Here is a 23,361-nt window from a genome sequence, read left to right as displayed (position 1 = left end):
GTTATATTTTACATATAGCTTATATATTATAAGTTAAGTGTAGATCAAGAATAACAGTTGATATGGTTCCCAATATTTGGTTTTTTAGAACATTATTTAATGATGATCTCAAATTGTCCTGAAAATATATGCCAACATTTTCAATGATTGATAACATAAATGACTGTGCCATTAGCCAAATATCCCAGTTTAATGCATCTTTTCAGATAAACCAAAACGACCTTTTGTTGAAAAATAAGGTAAAGTTAAAAAAACAACTTCATGCAGCAATAGTATACACTTTTGCAACTTCGAATCCTATGTGCATAGGCTAAACTTAAATGCCTTACTCATTTGCCAATAAAAGGATATTTTTGCTTACCTTAGGAGATGATCAGAGTGTACATTAATAAGTCCACATCTTTAAACGTTTTAAAAATAAGCAAGAGATAAATGCAATCAATATTTCCGCATGGATCTGTCCCACTGCAAACAGCAGGCTCACGCTTCTGGTACAAATATGATCTTTTGAGCATGTTTTGTAGACACCGTTGGATCCAGAGGCGTGGGCAAGAAGCCAGTTTCCGAAATCTGGGAGGTGGGCCACATAGTTCATGTTAAAGGAGCATTGTCTACAGAAGTCAGAGGCTGTGAGACTCTGGTCCGGATGCCTTCTATTTAAATTGCTTTATCCTGTGTTCTTTTGATGGGGATTGCACGAACCCTGGGGGGAAACAAAACAACAGAGCACTCAGGCAAGACTGGGTACAACTCAAGGCTTTAGAAACAACGTATGGTAGGCTACAACAATCTACTCATTGAGAGCGCCCACAAGCCTTCGAGACGGGCACAAAACACAGCGCAAAGGTCACGCCGATGTGTGGAAGTGCAGCCTTGAGAACACAGCGGCAAAGCGCAGAGGCCACCAGAGGACACTAGGCATTAAACCACCAAAAACCCAATTATTCCAATTCACAGGAACCTTTCTGCTGTCTTTAATGTAACCGCTGCCAATGAAATAGAGTCTGCTTTTTTTTTTCTTATTGGGCATTTACAGCTTGTCCATGGCTAGTCCAGATCTAGTACCATCTATTGGGTGAAATGTATTTAAAAGGTAGGGCATGTACTTTTAAGCTTTACATGTCCTGGTAGTGAAAAACGCTTACATTAATTTTTCACTACTGCAAGGCTTACCTCTCACGTAGAATAACATTGGAGTTACTTTATTACATTTTATAAGTCAAATTTCCAAATGGGAACGGGTGACCAGTTGATGCTTGGGGTCTCTGGAATTGGAATTGAAAATCCAAACTTATGGCGAAGTCAGATATTAAACTACAATTATGAAAATGCCCATTTAGTAAGTTGGAAAATTATTATTATTTGGTCATTCAATATTGCGCATGACTCACTCCCAGAGGAGTATCCCGGCACTACGCTTCACGAGAAGAGAAATGGAGGGAATCTAAAACCACCAAGTCTTGAGCCCCTACTTAAGGGAGGGGAAATCTGGGCAAGTGTGAATGCTAAATTTCACATTGAAACATCTCCACTCTCACCACGATTCAGCATGACGCTCTGGCAGCCAACTCTTTGAGCTACAGCATCGACTGCTAGCGGGGGACCACTAAAGCGAAGTTCCGGTTCGCCCTCCAGCGATGCCTCGCCTGCACTTCGCACTATGCTGATAGCCTCCCACGATGCTCTCCATGCTCTTCGCAGCTACTACAGACATGAACGTGACTCTTGGCATGGATGTGAGTAGGTAAACTTCAGGGAATCCAACCTAGTGATTGCAGCTGACCTACACTCCATTGCGGTCGGCCTGAAAGTGTGACTTTGACCCAGTCCAGTGTGACCAAATATTTTGCCGCTATTTTCACAAACATCTTTAAAAATTCATACCACATGTTCTACTGATTGGGTTTGTGTCATTTTGGTCTTGTTTTATTTAATGGATCCTACTCTATTTTCCTAACTTGGAGTGTTATTTTTTTTGTGTGGTGTTTTTGACTTTATTTCTGTTTAAAATGTCGCACAAACACTTGACAGATTGATTTAAGTTAAGCCTGACTGCTATGTGTCAAGCTAACAGAGGATTGACCACAGATTAATTTAGGGTTGGCTTGTGCCTCACCCTGACATGGATTGTGGTTGCTGCCTGACAAGGGCCACACTCCAGCTAACTCACAACCTAATTTCTCACAGGAATACATTCTGACACTTGTCAAATGGCCCAGGCCCTTAGGAACACCATTTGGAGGTCAGGAGTCAATCTAGGGAAAGCCGCCAGTAGGGCCTAGGGCACATCCAGTTAGAAATAGTCAGTTTGGCTTTTCATGGAGGGGAGCTTCTTTCAAGTTTACAATTTTGTGTCCTTGTAGCTTACCAGGAGGCTAGCCACAAGTCCTTGGACTCCCCTCTTTTGTACTGGTTTCAAGTGTGAGCAGGTCCAACCCTTGGTATTCCTCTCCACAGGTTACAGTTGGCGCAATCTTCTTTCAGAAGTCGAAAGGGTTCAGCAGGTGGAGTCCTTCTTCTGTCTTCCTCATGTCCAGCAATGTTTTGAAGAAGGTACCCAGGGGTGCCACTTTGATGCCTGGCACTAGCTTGTGAGTGGGGGGAAACTCCCTGTCCAATAGGGAAAACATCCAAGGGGCAACCCTACTCACTTATCATCACCTGGGGGTTGGCCCTAAAGAATCCCCCAGTGTCATGTTCTGCCAAAATCCAACCTGGCAGAATCTTTCTTCTTCTGGTTAAAGCTCTGGGAAACACCTCTGAGGTGTTTCTGTGAAAATGTGAATCTCCCCGGCAACACAGTTTTGGAACAGGTTTTGCCTTCACTGGGATTGGTTCAACTCTGGCTACTTGGACAATTGCAGGGGTGGCCTAGGTGTGAGTTACATCTGCGGTGAGAGGGGATGCCCCATTGACACTTGCAGTTGGTGGTCACATCCCCAGGCCATCCTGTCAGGAGGACATCACACTTCCTCACAGCCAAGGCCCTTTTGTTGTCTATCATGGAAGCTATTCACACCTACCAGAAGGCGGCCAGGTGATAGTAGGGAAGTGATTCTTAAAAGTCTGCTAGATGCTTCAGCCAAGAAAATGCCAATCTTCTAATGTTTTCAGTGAAAAACGACTTTCTAGATTTTTCAGTGCCAGGACACATAAAACATAAGTACACATGTCCTATATTTTAAATACTGTACACTCTGCCCTATTGGCATGTAGGGGATGCATGGCTAAAGCACGCGTTCCTGTACAATACTGCCCGAACAACAAATGTGTCTGAACAACACATTGCTTTACCACGCATGCCTTTACCACTAATGCCTTTACCACACAGTTTCATGGTAGAGGCATGACTGGTGAAGGGATGTGTGGTTCCGATCACACTACACCCCCCAGCCCTGAGTCCTAAAATCTACCAGACCCCCCTTAATGCTAAACACTACTTCTACCCCCAGCCCTAAAAACTAACCTGAGCCCTATAAACTATAAATTTCTTCGACATTTTTTTTTACAACTTGATTGTTGTGAATTTAATGTCGTGCACCGAATTCAGAGCTAGCAGCATGATTAGAGTCTGAGTAGTCTAACACCGTTTTCAGTTGAATGCTGCTCTTCTGGGTTCTCCAGCTGTTTCTTTGCCTTGGGGACTCAGGGAAGTTATCTTCAACATATCCTGTGCCAGATAGAGCATCAGACAAGTGTACCATTTAATGACGGGTTAGTATGATGTGGGAAGGGTCTGTACCTAAGAACAGTGACTCCTTCATCTCTTTTTCTCTTGCCCATTGCATCCTGCAAGTCGGGGTGCTTGTGTTATTGTTCCCTGGGATCCGAGCGATGATTAGACCTTAGGTTTCATATTATGATGCAAGTTTCACTTTTGGGTGCCCCATTCGTAATTGTAGGGAGTTTTCTTGCTTTAGCTTGCGGTCCAGGTATGTATCAACGTGTCCCCATCTCATCAAGCTACATTTAGATAGAGATCTTTACTGATGTTATTGATGGAGCAAGGATTCGCATGTTACGCGACTTGCTTGAATTCAAGAACCTCGCATAATGTTAACGTAATAATCAATTTGTTTCGTTTATTAATCTGGCACTTTTTCACTACACGCGGGTGTCCCAGAGACGCTTGCCTATGTGTTTGCTAATCCTAACTACGCTTGCAGCTAATATGGTCGCTGCTATGCGGGATTCCAGTCTGCGCATGCGTCGGTCATACCCATGTGATGTGACGCACTTGTAGTTATGGAGGGAATTTTTCGCTCATGCGCAGTACTGCTAAACATGGCTGCTTTGTTCTAACATGCTCTTCGCTTGCCACCGCTGGTTTTGCTCAGCTGTTTCGTTCTGCTTAACTCCTAATGCTATAGATATTATAAAGTGAGGGGTGTAGTGAAGCCAATCATGGTATACAGTGTATTCATTTTTTCTGTGTTTCTAAATTGTTTTTGCTTACTTTTCATGTAACATTTTCCGGGGGCCTGGGAGAGAGGTGCTACTCCATCTTGGAAGCCCATGTGACACCAATCACGTGATGGGGGACAAGAGAGTCTTGCAGCAGTGGAACTCAGCCAGCTGGCTGCCGAAGCTGAGATGCTCCTGGTAATCGACCTGTGCCCCAGCGAGAAGACTCGAATACATACCTACACTTGTAACATTGTAATATTTGTAATCTGTACGCTATTGTTTCTGTATTCCTATGCCATGAGAACTGGAATCTAAGGGGTGGGTTCAAGAAATTGAATACTAATTGTGGGAACACCAAATTCTAGGTGGTGACAATGACCTAACCACCTCTCTTGTCCAATCCGAAGTTGGGGATCCTTTCACTTGCAACATTGGTGGGTGATCTACTGACCCAAAAACAGTATAACTGGCCTAGGTTTAGCTGGAGAAATTGTCCGACTTGTCCGCGTAGCTGACCTGTCACTGACCCTACGAACTCTATAGGTGATTGATACAGAGAGCTGCAGAGCACTCTGTCTATAATTTCCACAAACCTAGTCTGGGGTGGAGAAACCTTTAAGTGCTGGCGAAGCACTTTGCTGGGAGATTCGAGAACCCAATCGGGGTTATTGGCAGATTCCTTGCAGAGAAGGGCGTAGCGCAGGCGTTGCATCCAAAGCTGCAGGTGTTGGTCGTACCCTTTGGTGAGCCCAGTCCTGATCCATATCCCGGGGTGATCCTGTCCTGACTGTCCATGAGCTGTACCTGCTCGCCTACTGGCATTCCAAATCCTTGAGGGTCCTTTCCCGTCTTTACCAACTGACCCGTGGCCAGGGTTAGTCCTCATTCTGTCCTAGGTAAATATAAATATATGTGGGTGTTTGTTTATCTATACCTTTCTCTCCTATTTTCCTTAATAAAGCAAATCTTGCCTATGTGAATTATCTCTGACATTTGACCTCTTATGAAAGTATTTTTCTAGCATGTTCCTTATCATCTCCTTACCCTTACTCAAACTCTGAATTGTTTATATATTTAGTATATTCCACTGTTACCCTCCCTATAGAAATTGAATGCATATTAAGTATCGTTTTTTCTAAATCTTTCAGTATATTCCAATTAGCATTTAGTAGAATGTTCCCTTGTTCTTACCCAACCTTCAGTAACGTAATACAAATCTGTTAGATTAAATCAGCGTGTTCCCTTTTTCCCCTCTCCTTTATATTTTTGAATGTTAGATGATCCTCACGTTAATTCATAGTTATACTATTTTTCTAATCTTGGTCATAGATGTTTTGATCTGTGTAAATTTCATTCTCATGGCATACGAAGACTTTTTGATGATTTAGATAAAGTTTTTAAAACTTCTTGCGTTTGTGGTTATTACATGGTGTAAACAAAATAAATGTATATGGTATTGGAGTTATCTGCTTGAATCTCAATCTTAGCTCCTGGTCCATTGTGATCATAGGTACCTGTTTTCGAGGATTGGTAAGTCAGGTACACGGAAATATATAGAATGGAAAATCCCCGAATTACTGATAGCGGTGTGTAGGTTACCTGATTTATGGAAAATAGTGATAAACATGTCTTGGGCCCAGTAGTATACATTTGGTAAATAAGGATCGGGTGACCTGTGCGCTCTATCATTATCATTTTAATTGATTGATTGTCCATCTATGGTGTGGTGAATTTTGAGGTCTAGGTATATCTGTTATGTGTGTGGTGCTCTAATAAATAGCTATATATTGTTATAAATGCCCATACTCTGCTAAGACATTAATACTAAAATGCAACCTTGAAGGCCACATCCCTGAAAACAACTGCATTTAAAAAACAATGCATTTTCCACCAATAAGACCCTTAAAAATGAAACCTGCACAGCAAATACCCATGCTAAACCACAAGCACCAAGAAAAAAACATTGCACCACCTAGTAGAAGTCAGAGCATACCTAACTTGGACAATGGAGTATCTGAGGCAGCTTAAACAGAAAAAGGCACATCTGATCGAAATGGCAATATTATTCTCACTGCAACCTCAATCTAAGCGTTGCCTGGACTTTTTCACCCCTGCACTCTTGTAAAATATCAACTAAGGAGCAAGCTTCAAATGGAAAACACATCCTGGCAATAATGCCAATTGAATCCCTCAAGATTCAAACGCCATCAACGGGCCCCTGGCAGCCACGCACAGTATGCCCCTGCAGCCCTCCTTCACTTATGCAGGAAATCTTCTTCATTATCTATAAAAACACTGCAGAGACAAAGTCATCCTCACAGATGACTGTGAATGCATCAATGCCATGGATCAGGCCAAACACTAGAGACGAGCAGACATCTCCAGAAGCAGGAAAGCTTTACACCTAAACAGAACCAGAAAGTCAAGCACAGCCACACACACTCTAGACCAGAACATCAGGCTTCCTCGCCGGAAATCCATGTGAAGCTTAATAATCGCCTCCCGCTACTCAGCCCACATGCATGCACAAAAAAAGCACTGTACCTGCAAATGACACCAGCCCCAAGCAATCACAAACAAGATATTGAAACCACAAAGGCCAACAGGACCAGAAAAGCACTAGAAAGCATGATGCCTACTTGGTCAATGATGAGGAGCAAGTCCCTTGATGAAGGAACAGCAAGATCGAACTGCCGCACAACTAAAATCCCAAACTACCGAATGGAATGACCAGTGAAGCAACAGCTCACTGAGTGACAGCACAGTTGACTGGTTCTTGGACTGTACCGTGGACTTCCAGCGACATGACGGTATGGGAAGAACCTACATCAAAACTCACCCCGGCATAAACAAGCATTAGTAAATGCATTAGGTTTTGCCTATGTGATTAATAATAAGTTGTTTTTTGTTGTAAGTTTTAGTTTGATGAGCAATTGTACAATGTAAGTTACTGAAAGTCTGTTAAAGTGTTATGACTATGCACGAAAAGGTATAGTGTTCAAAAAGGTAAAGTGCGGGTAAGTAATAGCAACATTTTGAAAAATTAAATGATGAGGGAAATAATAAAATTAATTGATGTAAAAGCAATATTATGTGTTTAAAGGAGTTCTGGCAACTTTTGGGCCCGGTGCCACTGCACCTGCTGCACCATTCAAATCATGCCCCTAGTGCCTACAAAATAACTGCATTTGTGACTTCCTGTTTAGAAGTGAAATATTGCAATATTTGATGTTTATAGGAGTTCTGACAACTTTAGTCCTGGTGCAACTGCACCTTCAGCACCATTCAAATCATGGCCCTAGTGCCTGCTAGATAACTGCACTTGTGACTGCCTTTTTAGTAGTAAAGTTTAGCAGTATTCTGTGTTTAGTGTGGTCCCTTGAGCTTCTTTTGAGCCTGTACCACTGTACTTGCTGCACCATTCAAATCAAGCCTCTTTTAACTGCAAAATAACTAAAATTGTGTCTGCCTGTATAGTAGTAAAATATAGCAATAGTAGGTGTTTAGAGCAGACCATGACCAATTTTAGGCCAGGTGCCACTGTACCTGCTGCACCATTCAAATCAAGTCCCTTTTACCTGCAAGGTAATGGCAATTGTGACTGCCTGCTTAGTCGTCAAATATAGCAATATTATGAGTTTAGAGGAGTTCTGACAACTTTTGGGCCGGGTGCTACAGCACCTGCTGCACCATTAAAATCATGACCCTGTTGTCTGCAAGGTAACTGCACTTGTGGTTGCCTGTTAAGGAATAAAATATAGAAGTATTAGGTATTTTGCGGGGTGCCTGGTACTTTTTGTCCTGGTGCCACTGTTCCTGCTGCACTATTGGAATCACGATCCTAGTGCTTGCTAGATAACTGCACTCATGATTGCCTGTTTAGTTGCAAAATTTATCAATATTGGAGGAGTTCAGACAACTTTTGGACCCAGTGCCACTGCACCTGCTGCACCATTCAAATAAGGGCCCTGTTGCCTGCAATATAACTGCACTTGTGACTGCCTGTTTAGTACTAAAATATAGCAATATTTGGTGTTTAGTGGAGTTATGACAACTTTTCTGGCCCGGTGCCACTGCACCTGCTCCCCCATTCAAATCATGACCCTAGTGCCTGAAAGATAACTGCACCTTTTTAGATGTGAAATATAGCAATAATTGGGGTTTAGTGGGGTGCCTGGAGCTTTTTGCGCAGGTGCTACTGCACCTGCTGCATTATTGAAATCATGACCCTAGTGCTTGTTAGATCACTGCATAATATTAGGTGTTTAGTGGAGATCCGACTTTTTTCTCCCAGTGCCACTGCACCTACCTCACCATTTAGATCAAACCCCTTTTAACTGCAAGGTAACTTCAATTGTGACTGCCTGTTTAGTAATAAAATATAGCAATATTAGATGCTTAGAGGAGTTCTGACAACTTTTGGGCCCGCTGCCACGGCACCTGCTGCACCATTCAAATCATGACCCTGTTGTCTGCAGGGTATCTGTGCTTTTGGCTGCCTGTTTAGTAATAAAATATAGCATGGCTCTTGTATATTAACTTCATTTTCAGCGTGCAATGTTTATTACAACATTTAGAATTTGATCATAATGGCCAACGGGCATATGTAGGTAGGTGTTTTGCCATCGCAAACACTGCGATTTGCAGAATCCCGGCTGTATGCGATCGCAAAAGCGAGTGTTCCGATGTAGGTAAGTATTTTGCCTCGCAAGAATGCGAATCGCAAACTTAGCGATTAGCAATTCAGCGAGGCAATGAATCTGCAAATCAAATTGCGAATTCGCAAGGTGCGTGTCAGTATTTGCGCAAATCGCAAATATTGTTTACGCAAATTGCAAAAAATCGCAATTAGCGATTTCACAAAATTCGCATTTTTGCACTTCTCTAATACCACCAACTCTGACCAGGTGGTAACCAGGTGCAACCTATTTAAACAGGCCCACAATGCCACTGGGTCTTCTCACAATGGCTGGCCTGTATGTGAGAGCCAGGAGGCTGCAAATCCGAGAGGCTGAACAGAGAAGGAGACGCCAGGAGAGGATCTACAGAGCACACATCACCCTTTTCCAGCGGACCAAGGAGGACATCCATGTGCACTACAGGCTACACCCAGACAGTATCCTGGAGTTGATAGAGAAGCTGACACCCATACTTGAGCCCCCCCACATACAGGGCACACACCATTCCACCCACATACAGGTTTGTGCTCACTGCACCTCCTAGCATCAGGGAGTTTTCAGGGGGTAATAGCCGCAGCAGGAGAGGTCTCCCAGAGTGCACTTTTGCGTTTCTTCCAAGCTTTCCTTGATGCTATGATTCAGAGGATGCATCACCACATACAATTCCCAGACACACAGCAGGCACTTGACCAGACCAAACAAAATTTTTACCAAATAGCACAATTCCCCCACGTGATTAGCTGCATAGACGGAACCTATGTCGCACTGTCCCCCCATCACACAATGATTATGTGTTTAGAAACAGAAAATACTCTCATTCCTTAAACATCCAGGTAGTCTGCAATGCTAAACATGTAATCACAGATATTGTAGCAAAATTCCCAGGAAGCACACACGATTCCTTCATTTTCCGACACTGGTTTACATCACATACTCACAAATGGCGAGTTTGGAGAGGGACACCTGCTAGGTAATTGCATGGCACAAACACACACAAGTAGGAAAGGTCTGAACTGGGAGGACAGTACTTAACATTAACCTACTTATGCTCTGCAGGTGACAGTGCATATGCTGTGCGTGACTACATCCTCACACCCTACGTCAATCCAGCCACAGCAGCAAAGCGGAGGTACAACAGTGCCCACAGAGCCACAAGATGCACCATTGAGAGGACCTTCGGAATCCTAAAGAGCCGTTTCCGGTGCCTCCATAAGAGTGGAGGTACCCTACAGTACAACCCTGAGACATGTTGCAAAATTGTGGTGGCCTGCGCAATGCTACACAACATCGCTACCAAGAAGGGCACCCCAGTGGATCTGACAGATGCCGACACATCAGATGAGGAGGATCCAGCTCCACAACGCAGACGTGTAGGTGGAGCCGGGGCAGCTGCCGGGCACCTGAGACGTGATGACATCACACAGAACTACTTCTAGGTGAGAAATGAGTACACAATGCCAAATGATGATGTTAAAAAAAATATGTTTATTCCCTTAACTGCAGGATTACTAATGTCACACAGTATGACTGTAACTATGTTGGTTGCACATGTTGATGTCACAGTGCCATCATTGTTCAGAGTCACTTAGTCCATATGGCATGTGTTGCCTCACAAGATTTGGTATCAAAGAGGAGGAGTGATGGGCTATTACTGCTCTTGACAGAGTAGAAGGTCCAGACACGACGTGCCCAACTGAAACGTCTATACAAAAGTTGTCGTGCTGTTCCTAATGGAAGAAAGAAATTGATACAGTCTGTGATGCAGATGGATTAGGACAGGGTAGCCTGAAGGTGACCATCATTTTCCATTACTCTCCTCTAGGAAATCGTTTTTAACTAAAGCAGTGGCCCTTCTGAATAAAGTATTCCCGGTACCACTAGCTTTATTTTAACCCACAAAATCACGTTTACCCCTCAGTTCTGGCCCCATACCCGCGCTTCATCCATACGGCAGTTGGAAAAAGATCTCCACTAAAGAGCCCCTCTATGAGGTGTTGCCCGTTGGGTATTGCACCGCCGACCCAATGAGGAGCAGGCCCAAATGATGAAGCATGACACCTGAAAGGGTGTGTGAGGGCATTAAATCCAACAAAATGGATTCCCAGGGTCACCTTCAGGCTACCCTGTCCTAATCCATCTGCATCACAGACTGTATCAATTTCTTTCTTCCATTAGGAACAGCACGACAACTTTTGTATAGACGTTGCCTCACAAGATGCCATAGGTTCATGTTGCCCCTTCATCTCTGGCGTGCACGCCCTGTTGCCCCTCTTTCGGGCTGCGCACTGGCCTCACTGCTCTCTTCCCCTGCTCTGCCCTGACGCCCACTCCAGCGTCTTTCTGCAGGAATTGGAGGAGTTGGGGTGCTCTTGGAGGACTGGCCATCAGTGTCCAAGCTGCCCAGTGTCCCAATGCCACTTGTGGCAACAGCACGCATTTGGTCAACCGTATGCGTAATCTGCACCAGGCCCCTACCCACATCCTGGCAGCAGTGTGCTATTTCGTGTTGCATGCTAACGCATCTTCTAGCTAGCAGGAAGATGGTGGTGGATTGGCGGTTCACAGCCTTAGTAAAGAGGTCCAGGCGGGTGTTTCGGCAGTGTTGTTCCCTGCGCCTGGCCAGCCTGTCTCTTCTGATCTCCCTACAAACAGCCTCCACAGCTCCAGACATGGTATTCACCCCGAGCCACAACCCTGACATATGGCGGTTGTGTGTGGCTAGTTGGCGCTGTATTGACAAAATTCCTTTGCTTTGCAGGCGCTGTGCGCGTAACATGCTGCCCTCCCGGCCTGCAAACACTGTGTCTGTTTCGGAGGAGGCATTGCTGGTGGTGGCCCGTGCCCTGCATCTTGCACCACTGCCGCTTGCAGTTTGTGCACTGGACTGTGGTGTGTTCTGACTTGGGACTTGGCTTGGACCTGCCTGTGACTCCTCATCGGCATCTGTTGACTCTGACGCCATCAGTGGCAGTGACGGAATGATTTTGCGCCGTTTGGGTGGCGCTGGTTGTGTTTCTCTTGTTGTACCCTGCTCCTCCTGCCCTGCCACGTCCACATTTGTAGCTGTCTCCACCCCTTCAGCCACTGTATCCTATGTTGTTGGTGGTGCTGTAAAATTAAATGCACACATTAGTTGTGTGTCATGTTTATGTTTTTACAGCATTAAAGTTTGTTATACAACTAATCACATGACTACTACTTGTCTATTTTGCACATTGCAAGTATGACTCCTCCCTATGTACCCTTTGTATGTGTCACAGGACCAAGTATCAGTGCATGGGACTACATTTCCCATAATGCAATTCAAAGTGAGCTTGTGCACATGTACTGGATTTCTACTCAGGCATGGGTGTTTGGGGCTGCGAGTGGGATGGGTATGTTTTGGGGATATTGGCATGCATCTTACCTTGTCTGGTGTCTGTATTTTCTGAGCTGTCCAGATCAGCCATGCATGTCACAGACTCAGGCATAAGTGTGTCCTCCACCAACTCATCCAGGGGCGTCGGCTCTGGTTCAGTTGAAGTCCAACCTCCAGTCGCTTTTGCCTCTGCTAATCTGGTGGCCACCCTCTCCTTGGATCTTTGCCTCATGTCCTACCATCGCTTGCATAAGTCATCAATTGAGCGGTGGGTTACGCCAATCGTGCTTACTCTCTCTTGTATGTCGTTCCAGATTCTCCTCTTCCTGGCCTCTGGAACACGGAGTGAGCTCTTTCCAAACAGGAGGTCATGTTGCCTCACAACCTCCTCTGTTAGCACCTCAAGGTCCCTCTCAGAGAACTTTTGTTTTCTCTTTCTGCTGTGTTCCTCTGGCTGCTTGTCACCCCCCTGAGAATCAATTTCAGCTTTTTGGAAATGCAGTCTCCCTCCTCACAGTCTCTCAGGCAGCAAATGAATCAGACGCAGGTGCTGGCAATCAGGTGCAGCATGGGCAGTCACACTTCCCGGTTGTGATGTCCTCATTCTGCAAATGGATTTCTATTTTCCGTTTTTGAGATTCCTTATTAGCGATTTCGCTATTAAGGAATTGCTGTTTGAGTAATCGCTTTTTAATTCTGCGAATTTTTGGTAATCGCTATTTTTTGGCAATTTTGTACCTACATCGCGTTTTGGGATTCCGAAAATGCGATTTTTAGAAAATCGCATTTTCGGAATCGCAAAACATATTTTACCTACATATGCCCCCAAATAGATTAAGTTGTAAAATTCAATCTGATAATGATTACAAAGAGCAAAGAAAGGTACTCAGGCATGATAGGAACTGGCACAAAGTTCTAAGGCTAAAGCATCTGCTTTACACAACTAAGTAATAAAAAGCAAGCATTCCAATTATACTGTTAGAAGATGTCTGCCTTTTATGTGGGAAGAGATCTTATCTTGACAGTGAATAGGGCTTAAACAGTCTGAACAGCTTTGTTAGAGGTATCTTAAATGCGTGCAGCCAGGAGAAGTTAACAAAAAAAGGTTCCACACAAAAGCGAATGAACACAGTAATTCGGTATTGGGAACTGATAAGAGCCCCCTTTTAAGATATATTAAATACAAGGGATTTCACAAGCACAGCGCAATCTCTGTGCAGGCAATACCTAAACAGGAGGATGGTCAGATCAGAGGCAGGCCTCTTTTCTCATGCAGGTTGAGTGAATGTGTAACAATATTGAAGCATTTTGTGATTACATGGGACTAAACTAAAATCCCACAATGTATGCAAAAATATATCACGTCCATGCTTCGGAAAGAACATTTGGGTGGCGCATCTGCTGCCTGTTTAACCACAAACACACTGACCCAGACATAGAAGGGCATTGAGCTCTTGCTGGGTGGCCTGCAAGCCAGATACTGCTGCAGAGACCCTTGCCGCCGCACCCCAGCAGAGGACCCCCCACCCACACAATATTTAATAATAGTGAAGATTGTTTCAGTGAAAGTGATCGTGAAGCTTGTCTGGAATACTTGTGTGAAATTAGAAAATGCTGGTCGGCTGTCATGTTATGGGGGCGGATACCATTTTTTTTGTTTTCATTTTGCAGAACAAAAGCCCCTTATAGGAGGGGTGGATTTCCTCCTGCAAAACCAAATATCAATGGCCCTAATGCACAACAAATAGAGGTTGTGGTCTCACGCCTTGACTTCCGATCTTGGAGCTGGGAAACCAAGGTTCGAGCCTCGTGTCGACTCCACATCCTGTGATTCTGGGTAAATCACTTAATCTCCCCGTCCCTACAAATAAATGAATATGTCCTTGTGTAATGTAACTGGTGCTCATGTATAGCGCACCAATACCTTTGGGTTGAGTTTGCGCTATATAAATCTACAACAACAACAAAAAATCTATTTCTTAGCAGGGACCACCATGCTTTCATGTTGGTCCCTGGCCATAAGAACGTACGGTTGAAGGCCCATCTTACTGATTAATTGATGTCATAAAATTCTGAAGCGTTGGCTATTAGGGCTCAATATATTAGAGCCAGTTAGTTATCTGTCAGTTTGAGGTGGGAGGGGGAAGCGAGAGTACGTGGCTTTGCGAGAGTGAGAGGAGTGTGTGAGAGAGAGAATGAGTGTGTGAGAGAGTATTTGTGCATGTTTGCTTTCTCTCAGGGTTGTGGAAGCTGTGCCACCTAACCCAGGTTCAATAGTTTCCGTCTGGGTCTTTGCTCTTTCCTCTAATGGTTCTAGAAACTGGGGGCATATTTACAAGGGCATTGCACCACCGGAGCAGCTCTTCTTGCGACAATCCGGAGGACTGTGCCCTGCTCCATATTTATAAGGCAGCACTAAGCCACTTTGCATGGCTTAACATCGCCTTGTAAATATAGTCCTCCTCAAAGCAGTTTTCTGCACCAACGTGGCATGCAATGAGTGTTGCTGTGGGCATTCCATTGCAACACCCATTACTTTATGATACTGCTCCAGAGTTACAAGGATTTGTAAATCTGAGGCAGCGCTAAAAATGTACGCCTCCCCAGGACAGGCGTAAGATTAGCACAATGAGGAGGGGAACGTTTATTTCTCTTTGTTTTTTGCTCTTTCTATATGTACTGTATTCTGCAGCACACATAGAAGGAGCAAAACACAATTGATTATAGTTTTTGTGCAGGAAGGTGTCCCATCCGGCACAACAACAGTCATTCCTGCAACACAGGCACCTTTGCATCATGGTGCAAGATTGCCTGCGCTGGCGCTAAGCTGCTTTTTTTGCGCTGGGGGTGAGTACAGGAATGCGCCAAATTGTTGCAATTATGGCACATTCCTGTACTTAGAAAATGACGCAGCTTGGAGCAGCAAAGCAAAACTGCTTGCTGCACTGCACTGAGCAATCTTCTTGGCAATATGCCTCCCGGAGACTTGAAATTTTAATATCTTACACTAAGAAAAACAAAGTGAGGGGTAGATGCTTCAACTAATCTCAGCCACTAGTGGGAAGGGAAGAGGGACTGGAGTGCGTCCTGCGTAAACACCAGTGGGTGAGCTTAATTCAAGTGTCCTACATTTCACTTATTTGTTTTTCCGTTATAAACTGAGACATTTAGAAGTAGATTCTGACTTCTGCTGTTTAAGGGCTGCATGAAAACCATACCCAGACCCATAGCTGAGTGTGGCTACTGTTCCTTCACAACAGGCTATGGGGTGACTGACAGTTGATATCAACGGAGTCTAAGAGAGGGGGTACAGGCTATCGTGCCTGCCGCAGCAATGGGAGAACTGCCTCCCAGCCCTACCTGGTAAAGGTCTTACAATCCCCCCTAATTGATCCCTATTGGCTCTGTGTGCATTGTGCAGTGGTTCATATGTGCTCTTTGGCAATGTGAAGGGTCAATGGTGCGAATAGAGAGTACAGGAGCTCCTGCAAGAAATGATGGCTCGCTTCAAGGTCATCTTCATCATCCTCCTGCTATTACATCCATCCTCTCTGCCAGCATGCTTCAGTGTTAAGTCTGTCCTCGCTATCACCAAGCTAGACAGGCCCTGCTGACATCTAGGCTGGCTCCCCGGGTACGCGTCCCAATAGTTGGTTCCCTAAATCTCATAACCTCACCTGCTACCCCTAACAGGTCCCCTAGTAGCTTGAAGCGGAGTGGGCATACCCTGCTGTTCTTCCATGAGATTCCATAGGGCATGGAGATCTTGCAAGAGGACAGCATCCATCAGGGAAAGATCCTATTTAAACCACCCCTCTTGGATGCTCTCTGTTGTACTCATCCACGCTCTGCTGGGAGCTTACCTGTTTGGTCCCAGTCCCTTTCCCACCTGGCTCATTTTCGGACACCTTTTGACTAGTCTTTTGATCTCCTAGCCCATGTGACCCCGAAATCCTCTGAACTTGCAAAATAAAACAGAAAATACTAAGCATCAGTTAGTGATGCCCACAAGGCACACTTGACTTAACAAACACAGATTTGCAATAACAAAGACTATGTGCAAACACTGAACATTTGGTAACCTTAGAGCAAGTAACCAACTGCAAGCAACCCTTGTTGCCTGTAACAAAGAGATCTGTTACCAGGAACCAAGGAACAAGTACCACTCAACACAACAGATTGGACAACGTTCTCCTTTGCTTATATACAGGTGAGTATTTGTGTACTGGTGTGGGGGGTTATTTAACACTCGATTGTTGTATGGGTATTTTGGTGTAAGCTCCAACAACTGTACCTCCTATCATTGTGTGTTTATAGAGAGCTCCCATGAACTATGCAGATGAAGCATGATCTTGAGGCTAGGCTTAGTCACAGATAATCTACACTCCACGGTGCAGAAGGTTAATGGTCCTAGGTCTATTACAACCAATATGGATTTGGTTCCAATATCTCAGTCCTGAATCTCTGTCTCGTGGAACATCTTTTTCCTGACAGACGTTACCCTACTTACCAGTTCTTGAACTCACCGTCCCTTTCCAGTGTTGTGCTGAATGTCGCCTGACAACCAATGACCTTGGCTTGGCTGAGAAACAATAGTTCAAGCACATATGTAAAATTCTAACTTGCAACTGATCTGGAAAAGCTTTGGACCATGCATGATGCTCTGATTGGAAGAGTGTTCAAAATTCAATTGCGGTTCACATTTTAGTTGGCTCTGGTTCTCTGGCATTGCATCCAAAAGAGGATATCCAGCTAATAGTTACACTTGTCTGAACCTCTGAAGAAGACTGTGTGAACCAGAGATATGTTTGCAGGAACATGACATTGCTGGTCGCTAGACTGGACCTCCAAATAAACCCTTCTTCTATGACCTGGAAAAAGTAGAGGATGTAATACAGATTGTGAAGAGAAGAAGGATGTTGATCAGGAAGATCAATCAGCAGAGCGCAGCTGCCTAAAGTCTTTGAATGGTAAGGTAATATTTTTATTTGTATATGATTAATTAAAATCTTTACAAAAGTATAAAAGCCATATGACAATAAAAAAATGATTTAACTTTTTTTTTTAAATGCAACAATTACTGTGCCTAAAGTCTTTGAATGGGAAATTTAAACAAATGAACCAACAATTCTATCTGCTACATGGAAGACCTAGCAGAAATGCAATTAGGGTCACTGAGATCCCACTAACATCACAACATTCAACTACTGGCCTTGCTTCAGCCCTTCTAAAGCTTAATTTGCTAATATTTCAGGTCAAGCTATAACTCCATCAGAGATTAAACAGAGCTGAAATTGTCCTTTGTAATATTTTCAACAGATTTTGCCTTCGTCACCACCTTGAGAAGAGATAACAATGCTAGGACAAGGGATGCCTAAGGCCTAGTGTGCTGTAGTTTGATCCATCCCAGGGTGTTTCCATAATGCTCCTCACTGACTGCCACAACCACCAGTATGCCTGAGCCAGAACAGTGCATGTTCTGGCTCAAAGGGACAATGACATACAGGTGTGGGAGAGACACTGGGACTCAGTGGTAATCTAAATGCACTTCAATAGGGGCTGATAAAGGAGATCATGGTTGATTCTTGACCTGCACAAACCATATCACAAATATAGCAGCTGCCATAGCCTAAGAACAACTATCAGAAAGGCTTGACCAAATCTCACAACCACACCCATCCCCAACTATAGAGCATTGGAAGGGAGTAGATTACAGCAGAGCACAGGTCAGCCCAGGGAAATTTCTGGAGGTAAACAACCCCATGGTGAATAGAGCTCAGAATATTTTTGGGGAAATGGCTATCACTTTGTGTTAGAAGGTGCTTCTGACCATCTGAGCCGCCCAAATTTTTCACTTTTTGAATACCTAATTGTTGAGCTTTTACTGTGGGAGAGCCTCGTAAATTGAGACTCACCCACAGTGAACTCATGATGAAAGAGACTGCATTTGGATTTTACTGGTGTCCCCCTAGCTTGATAAGGCCGCTGTGCTGCAGCTGGAGTAAGTGGCACCGGGCTGGTTACATGCGGACACTGGTGTACATACGTGAGCACACTTGTAGGGGCTGCACAGGGGAAGATTCCTGGTGTATGCAGGCAAGGAGCAGGTGCAGATAGAATGGTGTGGCAGGAATTATGCAGAGCTGGGTCTGACATGCTAGGACATGGGAAGAAACATGCCAGGGAAAGTCAGCGTGTTGTACTGTTTTTCACTCCATTATTTTCCTATGAGGATGTGGAGCCCATGGGCTTGTTTCACTTTCCTAGGGCCTACAAATTCCAGACACGCACTACAGTCCACTATAACTTGTGTGAGAAGAAGTATTCTGCAGAGTCCAAAGCCATATCTATACTACTTTTGGGTCATCCAGAACTGTCATATTGCTCTGACTCAGCTCATAACCTGGGCCTGGCTGGGGATTATCTTGCCAGGCTGGATTAATGACCTTCCTTCCAAAGGTAAAGTCCTCCTCTCCAAGAAGAGAAGACGGGTGTAGCTACAGGTTAATCCATCAGCAGCTGTCACCTGGTGCCAGGCACCACGCTGCACAAGGGAGAAGGCAGCACAGAGAGGGGCTTTCAGACACCATGTGGCATGAGAACCCTGGACGACCCCATTTTGAACAAACCTAGAGGCCTGGCAGGAAGGAGGGAGCAGGGGCAGAGAAGTGATCTGTCGCTGTTTTTATAGGACAAACAGAGACTTCCTGCCATCCCCCTCCTATTTCTTTAAAAAGTGTTTGCACAGGAAGAGAAGCTCTCTCTGGGGTGTAGTCTGCAGAGGCAGAGGGTGCTGGAGCCTGGCGCGTTGGAAGGAGGAACCCCCTGACTGTCCCAGGACCATGAACAGCACCAGGAGAAGAGTCCAGGACCAGTGAGCAGTCGATTGGGCCTCTGCGCAAGGAGAAGAGAGGCCCAGGAGGAGAGCCAGGTGAAAGCCTGGTGCAGAGAGCCAGTGAAGACAGCTCCATGCTGAATGCACCCTCCTTGAAACCAGGAGGGCAAAGAAAAGTGCTCCCAGTGGCTGGTGTGCACCTCAGGGAGCGAGAAGAGGCCAGAATTGCGACGATCTGACCCCTGGGGGCTTAGAAATACTTCCCAGAAGGTAGCTGACCTTTGACCTCTGGAAGGAATGACGACGAAGCGCGTCGGGCTCCGCCACTGGTCCATGATGTGCCCCCAGGGTGGGTCAGATCCCAGGGGCTGCCCCAACATGAAGAAAAGCCGGGGAGTTCTGTCGACCTCCCCGTGAAGGCAGGGAGCCAGGAGCCCACCCTGGCCCCCGGCGATATGGGGGGGAGCACCATCGTGCCCCCTACAAGGAAGCCTGAAGGGGCCCGGGACCCCAACTCCGGGGCCCGACACCCAGAACACCCAGCCGGGGGCACCATCGCGCTCCCTGTGAAGAGCTTCAACCAGATGCCAGGAGCCCATCCTGGCCCCCGAGGACACTGGATGCTGGGGTCGCCATCGCGCCCCTCCCCACCCCCCGGAGGGTTCCCTGGAGCCCAGGACCCCAACTCCGGGCCCGATGCTGGTGGCAGAGGAGTGGGGGCGTGCCGTAGAGCAACCCTCCTCATAACTAATACGAAGCGAGGGAGTGCCGGTGTGCTCCCCGTGAAGATGGAATCGGGGCCTGGGACCCCATCCCCCAGCCCCGAAGAAGAGGCATGTCAGGGAGCGCCAGCGCGCTCCCCGTGAAGCTGGTGAGGGGGTCCGGGACCCCATCCCTGGGCCCGAAGTGTGGGAAGGCGGGGGGAGTGCGCTGCGCTCAACCAAAGACATGCCGGTCCTGCTGCTGCCACCGGGTCTGCCCACAGGAGCGGGCAGACCAGAAGAGCAGCTCTGGCTCCTGCGGCCACACACAAGAGTGTGGGCCGGACCGGGAGCCAGCCGGAGCAGCCAGGGGTGGGATCCCTGGGCTGCACTAACATCTAGCAGTGCCATAAGGTGATGTTCCGTGATTCTGAACCCGTTCAATAAAGGTCATCGTATCAAGATGATTTTGGTATCAGCGGACCGCAAATGACAAGTGCAGTATGTACGAGTGTTTTCGTCGTAATCGATTGATGGATACACTGTGTATTTTAGCGATTTCGCTCGAACCTTCGGGTTCCATTTTGTGTACGGCAGCCATTTTGTGGTTGCCCTTACATAGGCCGAGCGAGTTTTTGGGACACGTACACCTTTAGCTGACTTCTGTGTGACCTGAACGAACTGACTCCATTGCCCGAAGCTGACCTTGTTGAGCCAGTTCCTTGTTAGGCAGCTGGTCAGATAGAGATCAAAGAACAGGACATTGCTGAGTTTATGGTACACGCACACACCCTTATATCTTGCTTCTCATCTGTTGCTGTTCCTTCTTTTATGGCCTATTTATGATTTGGGTTGAGGTCCTTTTATTATGGGTTTGTCCGGCCTGTCCGAGCAAGAATGTTGGATTTTGCCTTGTCATTTATGGTGGGCTGGACAACTGAAAGTGGGCATGTCGTTATGCGATATCCTTTGAAATGTCACTGTGTGATTGGACAGTTTGTAAGTAATTGATGGTAGTCAGGAATGTGATTTTTAGCATAAAAGACGATGTCTCGCAATACGAAAATTGTACAGTCTCTGGCGAACCACCTGTGTTGTGCTTCGTAGACCTCTGTTCCTGGTTGCAGCCAATAAATTTGGTATTTGACGTCACCGAGAAGTATCCCGTGTCTCTGTATTCTAAGACAGGTGAACCCGAAGATTTTGGGCGTGCCCCTGGCGCCGCTGGGTTCTAAAACCCGGTTCTTCAGTTGGCGCCCAACGTAGGGCGACTTCAGTGGTACGGGTCCAAGCCTGAAGATTGTGAGGAGCTTTGTGTGAAAATTCTGGAGCAAGGCCTGCCACTTCATCGACCCCTGTATGTCGTCGTGGTCCGAAAGTCTTTGCTGCGAGGTTCCCTGCTTTCTGACGGCTACGAAGGACTGCTGCCCTGACTGTCGCCCTGTCTTGGAGCCTTTTGATGATTTGTAGAGTGAGACGATAGACGGGTCTTCTGGCGACGTCATCGATATTTCAGTTAAGTATGAGTGGAGTGTCTCCCAGTCCTTAGTTTTGTTTTGGGTATCCCCTTGGGATCTTTGATTTGGGACTTGCAAGCTCCAAAGCCGAGGGACTTGTGTATTCACAAGGCTATCGTATTCAATATTCCCTTGAAGTTTGAATCTAGACTAGTGAGCGAAGATGCCTGGTCTTAGCAGACTTGGAAAGATATTTTGTTGTGGTTGTAATAGGGATTCCCGATTGGAGGACTCGTGTCTGGTGCCTCCGATTGGAACTCCGACCTATGAGCTCTATTTAAAACATGGCGTGGGCCCTATCACGTATAATGAAGTATGGATTAGATATACTAGGAAGGATGGTGTCCTAAAGTGGCCCCAATATGGCAGTTATGACACAGAAAGAAATTAAGTTAGCGAAGAGAAATAAAAGAGAGAAAGGTATTTCAATAATGCAAGCTGCTATACAGTTTAAAGATAACGAAGAAGAACAAGCGAGTGAACAGTTGCACAGGCAACGTAAAAAGGAGATTGATAAGTGTTATCCAGCTTTGCCACCTCAACAGCAAGGTGCAACGAAGGACCTTGAGAAAGATCCTTTGATGTGCCTTCAATTGGCTCCTATTCCTTTGGTGCAGCCTTCTCAAGGGCCGATGACTTTGCTACCTGCTCCGTCTCCAATTCCTACGACTTTGTCTCCTATATTGTCTACTACTTCCGATACTCCTTCTGATACTACTTCTACGTATACTTTGTCTCATCCTGTTTTTCCTCCTGTTCTTCTGTCAACTTCTCCTTCTGTTCGACAGAGAATGACTGATACTGTTACTGGTCTCTTTTCTCCTCTCTTTGGGTCATTAGGTATGACCCCTGTTTCGGCGTGTACACAGTTGCGTAGCCAACTGCCAGGTCCCAATGAGCGGGAAGTATTGGATCATTTAGCACGTAAATGGGTTACCATTCCTTTACGATATGATTTAGAGTCTGTTATGGATGTCTTCCATCAATGGGAAGCACCGAAGCAGAGATATGTTTTCGAGAAGATGTGTACTTTCCTTCGTGAAGAATGGGAAGATGGTGATTTGGGACATACTCCGCCTGAGTTGTTCCGTGTACCATCCTAGTTTGCGAAGGGAACTATAGTGGGTTTCGAAGTTGAAAGAGCCGTTGTGACATTGTTGTCGTTTAGGAGTGAGTCTCCTTCTCAGCCGATGTTTGAGCCTGATCCTTCTGTTAGGAGGACAGTGCGTCAATATCCGATGAGAGAGGTTCCCCCAGTTTGGAGAGCGGGAGATGTAGCTGCTAATCCACCTATTCCACCACATTTTCAGCGTGTTTGGGTACATGTTCCATGGATGCGAGCTGAAGTTTTGGCCCTTAAGCAGACTTTGCCTGATCCACGTAAAAATCCTGCACGGTACTATAAGGAATTATCACAGACTGCAGATTCATGTATTATGAATTTAGCCGATATAGACATGTTGTTTGGGAATGTAGTTCCACAGCCTTTATGGGGATTGATTCATTATACGGATCATGCACAAGAGTTAGGTGATACATGGACTAATATTGGTGCCGCAGATGGCCGAAAAGTTGGTGGTGCTAAACCTGAGCCTTTAGTTGCAGAACTCCCTGGTAGGATTATTAACTACATGAAGACATTGATGCCTGCTATGCGAGTAAACTGGGACAAATTGTCTGCCTGTAAGCAGAAGAAAGACGAAAGTGTGTCTGATTTCTTCACTAGGTTTGAAGAGACGTTTATAGACCATAGTGGTCAGGACATGAGTACGGAAGGTGGTCAACGATTGTTTGTCGATAAGTTTGTGCATAATTTGCTTCCAGATTTGTGCACTAAGTTGAAGGATTCTGAGAGTTCTTGGGC

At 45.6% G+C, this 23,361-nt stretch overlaps 1 protein-coding gene across 1 annotated transcript in view; it reads right to left on the bottom strand.

The window, feature by feature from the left end:
* The window catches only part of COL28A1 (collagen type XXVIII alpha 1 chain), a 689,953-nt gene extending 689,455 nt beyond the window's left edge, over positions 1–498 (bottom strand). The window contains exon 1 of the mRNA XM_086941924.1: positions 362–498. The gene's annotated coding sequence lies outside the window, so the exon portion shown is untranslated. The remainder of the gene's footprint in view (positions 1–361) is intronic.
* Between the last annotated feature and the right edge of the window lie 22,863 nt (positions 499–23,361).

The sequence above is a fragment of the Lissotriton vulgaris genome, chromosome 10, assembly GCF_964263255.1.
Source record: "Lissotriton vulgaris chromosome 10, aLisVul1.2, whole genome shotgun sequence".
NCBI lineage: Eukaryota > Metazoa > Chordata > Amphibia > Caudata > Salamandridae > Lissotriton > Lissotriton vulgaris.
This window is presented reverse-complemented; position numbering and strand designations above follow the sequence as displayed.